Genomic DNA, 6,000 nt, shown 5'->3' on the forward strand with positions numbered 1-6,000 from the left:
GCTGTGCTTTGCAAAGTCCACATGTGGGGATGGCAGGGGTTGTGATAGTACTACTGAATCACGGTGCTGGGGCTCCCAGGGCACCTCAGCAGACTACATACAGAATAACCCCAGGGATTTTAACTTGCTGTGAATTGTAGGAGTGCCCGGGCTCTGCAGATGTGGTGCGCTGTGCCAGGCAGCCTGCTCATGGGACAGAGCACACATCCAGCTCTTGCCAAAACAGTTATTCTTCACTCCTGTTTACGAAAAGAGGGAAGTGAACACCAGATCACACAGACCATCTTGTTCATCGAGCAGCTTTTGGCAGAGGCTGCATTTTGGCATGTTCAAGCTACACTTCCCCCACTAGAACATCCAGTAGTTTGATTACCGCTGCAGTTATCTTCATTGTTTGAAAAACCTGGCCAAAGTGAAAAGCTGTGAGTGGGTCTCCTGGTTAACATCCATGCGATGGCTTGGACAACAGACAAATCTCCCCGTTGCTTTTGCCCCACCTGCCCAACTTGCCTGGCTGCCCTCCCCCTCGCCCCATATCCATCCCACTATTGCTCAGTCTGTGCCCCCTCCCAACACCACACATACACAGCCTTGGAAACACCCGAGCCTCATCTTCATCATTAGCAAGGTGCCTGTAAATGGAGCCTAAAGAGGGAAAATGGCTTCCTCGGCAGTTCTGTCCCAGGAACCGCCATCCTCTCTCTGTTTTCCTAATGCACCTGGTTAAATACCGGCAGGAAATTGCCTGTTTCCCTGGGTCTGGTTCTCTGCTGCTTTACACGAATGCAAAATGAGGGTAAAAAGTAATTTGTCTAGCCTGGCTCTGTGTTCCACCTGCCTGCTAATATGCAAGTGACTGCAGGATGTGTGGGGCAACAGACCTAAGGTCCAGCTCTCGTTTTATGTAAACTCGAATCAATGAGAGGCAGAAACCTCTTGAAAAGGTGATCTTGGCTGAGACCCAGAGCAAAAACCTTCTGAAAGGCAAATTCAGACTCACTGCTGATCTCCAGCACTGCTCCCGTGGAATGATGAAACTATCTGCTTTATACATAGCAATCCTCTTGTGCCTTCAGAAGTGGCACAGCCCTTCTCCTTCTGCACAAACCAATGGCTGGCATAATTAAAAGCAAGCCAGACTCATCTAATTTGACACTCAAGCAGTTCAGATGTAAAATACTCTCTTGAAAAAGTGCACTTTGCTGTTAAAAAAGCAGCACATATGTTTATGTATGGATAATGAGCCTTGTTGGCAAGGACAATTAAGTCTCCTGTAAGGCATCTGTGGTCATTCTCTGCCTGCTTTTCAGAGGAAGGCTGGCTGCAAGTTATTCTCATCCATAAGGTAATTGCAGTGCCTCTTGTGTTTGGCTCCCCTGGCTGCTGCTGTAAGCTCAAAGATTATTCCTTGCTGTTTTCCTGATGTATCTTTGTATCTCAGAGGAGGACAGGCATCTGAAGAACTGAGAGGGGTATTTTCTCTTCCTTTACATCACATTTCTGACTTGGACTTAGTCTAAATAAGTCATTTAAAATGATAGGAAGTTAGGGGTCAAATTGGCTGTTGTAGATAAAGCTGCCACCACCTCCCCTTAGCGACTGGGACAGAGTGCCAAGTGTTTTCATTACCCACCCCGTTAAGAAGTACTTTATAATTCACAGTAACACCTGACATGCAAAATCATCCAGACTTATTAATACAAGGGATTATTTTTTAAGTCTGGTTGGCAGTAAAACCACCCCTTCCATAAAACGCTGGCATCCACACATGCCCTGCAGCTTCTCACAGCACCTTTAAAGTACTAAAGACATTCATGAGCTCATACACTCAAAAACACCAACCAGAGCAGGATGATATCACCACCTCAAAACGCCCCCCCTCACCTCTCCCTAAACGTTAGGGAAGTTGGAAGGCGCCGACCCCACAGCTGTAACCTACAAACACAAAGCAGGACACGAGGCCAGCACCACGCTGTGCCTGCTGATGCACCCATGCTTTGTGCCCCCCAGCACGCAGGTTGGGCTGATTGCTCTCATGTGGGGCACGGGAGCGTTGCTGAGCGTTGTGAGCGTGTCGCAAGAGGCGGGCGGTGTTGCATTACAAATGCTAGGATAGAGAACAGCTCGGCGAGATGGCAATTTTCTGTCTCACAAAGAAGCTTTTCACTGTTTGCTTTCCCCTCCCCTTCTGATTCAGTACGGCACGGGATTGTGGAAGCAGAGGGAAAAATGTTGCTGCTGTGGGTTAAGCAAGCAGAAAGGAGAACTGAGTCCAAATAGAGCAAAAGAGGGGCTTGGCTCACGCTCTCCAGCACACCAAGGAGCACCACTGTCACCAAGCCGTCGGAGGAGTTTTTCTTCTTGCAGAGGGCTTCAATCAGGAGGGCAGGCAGCGCTGTTGTACGAGGCTGCTGCGTTTTGCACCACCGGCTGCCTGCTGTGCGCAGCGCCGGGCTGCTGCTGCGATACAAGCAGGAACGGCCGCAGCACAGGTTTAATAAAGACAGGAATCGCTCATCGTTAGGGCTACGCCGATAAAGGCACTCTTAAAAAGAAAATATAATTAGGGACAACCCGTCTTCCGATAAACTTTGCAACTTTTACCACTCAACCATTTCGCGGTGCGGTACTTGGCTGCACGCACCGCCACGCTCAGCAATTCATCGCCGCTCTGTCTCTCTCGCTATTTGGGCTGCGGCTTCGAGGTCCGCTCCTCCCCGTGTCTGCGCTCCCGCACCGCGCGCTCTGCGGGCTGCACCACGGCAGCGAAGCGCCGGCAGATGTCAGCATTGCCATGCGGCAGATGTCAGCATTGCCATTGCCATTGCCATGCGGCAGCCGCCGGGAAACTCCCGACGGAGGAGGGAGCAGCGCAGCGCCGTTCGCAGAGGCCAAAATATTCAGCTACCAGGCGATTATTGCCTGCATTCGGCGCTTTTCCGAGCGCTTTTAAAGTATTCGTGGAGCCCAATGCCTTATAAATGACAGCGCGAAGTCTTAACGCTCCATCACATCTTTTAAGGCTCACCCCGTCCGAGGCTGAGAGCCCCGAAGCAGTTAGCACTACGCCTGCCTTTGCATTCTGCAACACAGCGGATTAAACATCCCGCGCACGGATGCTCTCCCCTCCTGCCCAGTGCACATATATACTCTGCTTTGCATTAGGGTGGCAGCATTGGCTGCGCAATGGGGATGTGCAGCAGCTCTGGCTCTGCTCGCAGTGCGCTGCCTTTCATGGGCTGTTGGTGCCGAGCTACAGGCACGGAGCCGGCAGAAGAGCACAGGGCTGGCAGCGTGTGTGGGGTACAAAGCAATCCCAGGAGCATCAAAGCTCCATGATGCAGCGCCACGTTGAAATGAGAAAGGTTTCTCGTTTGGGATATTTGATGGAATCACGGAATATCCCAAGTTGGAAGGGATCCGTAAGGATCATCCATTGCAAGTCCCAGCTCCACAGAGAACCACCCAAAAATGAGACAAAATGACAAAAGATGTATCTTTGCAAATCATTTCTTAGCCCGTGCATGTGTTTAATTAGTCTCCAGTCTGCATAAGGAAACGCAAGGAGAAAGATAATTACGCGGGGCTTCATGCTGTTTTGAGTTCTTGCACTTTGCAATTTCTTTTCTGGTGTTCAATTAAAAGTGAAGCACTCTTTGAGGCTATCCGAGCAGAATGCTATTGATTCTTTGTTCTGGAGCAGGAGCCCTTACAGCTGGTCAATTTGTGAGGCTGCCACTTGGGATAGGAACCAGGTAGCACGACATCCCTGCGGAAATGCCATAATAAATGCAAGGTGTCAGCGACAAGAGAGCTTCCTATTTCAGGCCCAAGTGCCTGGTAATATAAAGGTCCTCTTTTATTTGTAGGCATTAAAACCAATTTTCTCACTACACGAAGAGACGGTGAGGAGGATGGAGTTTTGAAGTGTTCCTGTGTGGAGCAGAGTGCTGAAAGCTGAGAAGGGGGAAAGGGGTTTTTAGGTCTGACTGTGCTGAGTGAATGTAACATCAGCATGAGTCTCCATGGGCACTTTGAGATCCTCTACCAGAAATAACAACCCTGGCAGTTATATTGATGGGGCACAAGCAAAACGGCACTTTGTGTGGCTCAGGACAGCTGGGAAAAGGGAAGAAAGCCTCTCTTGGCTGGTGTGGGGTGGTTCATCCAGTGGGGTCTCGGTGAGCCCCATGCTGGTGTGCTTTGTGGTCCTGTAGTGGATGAAATGCTGCAGGAAGGAGGGAACGCAGTGTGCCTTATTGCAGGATAGAACCACCAGTCTTCGTGCTGCGCATCTCTCCTCTGGATAAAAAATAGTTGGAGCACAATGTTTTGTTAGAGATTTGCTGTTTCCCCTTCTGTTGTGAGCAGTGTGTGCCCTCAGCACACGAGGCTTTACTGCCAAAAGAGGCGAGCTGACATGATGCCTGAGAAGAGAAGGAAGGAAATTGCTACTGCTCTTCGGTGTGTTTTGGGGTGTTTTGTTTTTGATACTACTGCATTCCCTCAGTAATGCCTGGTCAGTGGAAATCTGCACCACTTTGTCAGGAGGATAAAAGCTTCCATGGAGACATTGTCCAAAGGCCATTCACACCCATGGGATCTTTCTCCTTATTCTAACACATCTCAGACTTTCCCTCTGATGGAGGAACAGCCAATATGCTATTAGAGGAACAGACACAGTTGGAATAAACTTGCAAATACCCTGTGCAGAACTGGAGATCTTTATGCAGTAAAGACTAAGGAGCAGAGAAGATAGTTCAGACTGTAAGATTATAGATATAGCTATTAGAGTCCCTTATTTTCAAGGAGATAATTAGAGAAAATGCAGGAAACACTTAAGGGCAAAGCCAACAATCCTCATATGAGACTTTAGCATCTATAATGTCAAGCAGCTTAATGGCAGTCAAGTCACACAGTCCCTTTTCCTAAACCTTAAGGTGTGCAGGCCTGCAGTTCCTATATCACTGTTTCATGCCTGATGTGCAGGGCATGGGCTGCTCCTCATCACAGCCCAGGCACAAGCTTCAGTGTGGAAAGCAGCAGAGCCTGGTGTGGGTTCTGCTGCCTCTGTGGGAGCTCCTCTCCTCATCCACTGCCCATGAGCACAGGAGATGGCTGTGAGCAGCTTCCAGTGTCATTTGAGCCCTGCAGTGTGTAGCTCATCCACTGCAAATTAGCTGTGACTGACGGATGCATACAGCTAATGCAGTACAGTGGAAGAAGCATAACTGAATGCATGTCTAGAAGGAAGGGTGTTATAAAAATACTATAGTAAAAGAACTTATTTTAATTAACAGATTTATGGCGCATTGGGTGCACAGTTAATCGAGGCGGTGTGGTTAATGGTGGTGAACAAAGCTGTAGCTTAACAACCTGTGGCTCTATAAAACCACTTGCAATGCCATATCATCATGCTTGATAGACCCAAGGTGGACTAAGCTGTGCAGGAACAAATCTTTGGGCTTAGAGATTTTGCCTGACTTCACGGAATCCATCTGCAAAGTCTAAGCCCAGATCTGCCTCCTAATTCTCAGTGCCAGTTCATTTTGGACTTTCTAGAACAAAGTTTCTGGTTCTTGGGCTCTGGTCCTCCTGTCCTACCCAGGCACTGGACTTGTTTCACTGATGCTTTTTTGGTATTTAGAGTCACTGCTACTTGTTAATATGAATTAACACTCACAACGAGGTTAATCAAATGCAAATTAAGACACTGTATTGTGTGATAATGAAACAGGCAGAGTGCCTTTGTGGGGCTTAATGGTCATAATATTTTTCACGTATGTTAGACAGTTCAGTGTACAAAATGTAGAGCTTAGTCCCGTATTCCTCCTGCTCTAAAACCTGCTGTTAGTCAGGCACAGTTGGTGAGGAAGGATGACATTCCTGAACTGGACTAAATGACGTAGCTGGAAAAAAACAGCCAGGTTTTGGCCACAACCAACTGCCTCCAGGGCCTAGGGAATATTTCAGCTCTTTCTTTCACAAAAAAGCAGAGAG

Source organism: Coturnix japonica, chromosome 7, assembly GCF_001577835.2.
Source record: "Coturnix japonica isolate 7356 chromosome 7, Coturnix japonica 2.1, whole genome shotgun sequence".
NCBI lineage: Eukaryota > Metazoa > Chordata > Aves > Galliformes > Phasianidae > Coturnix > Coturnix japonica.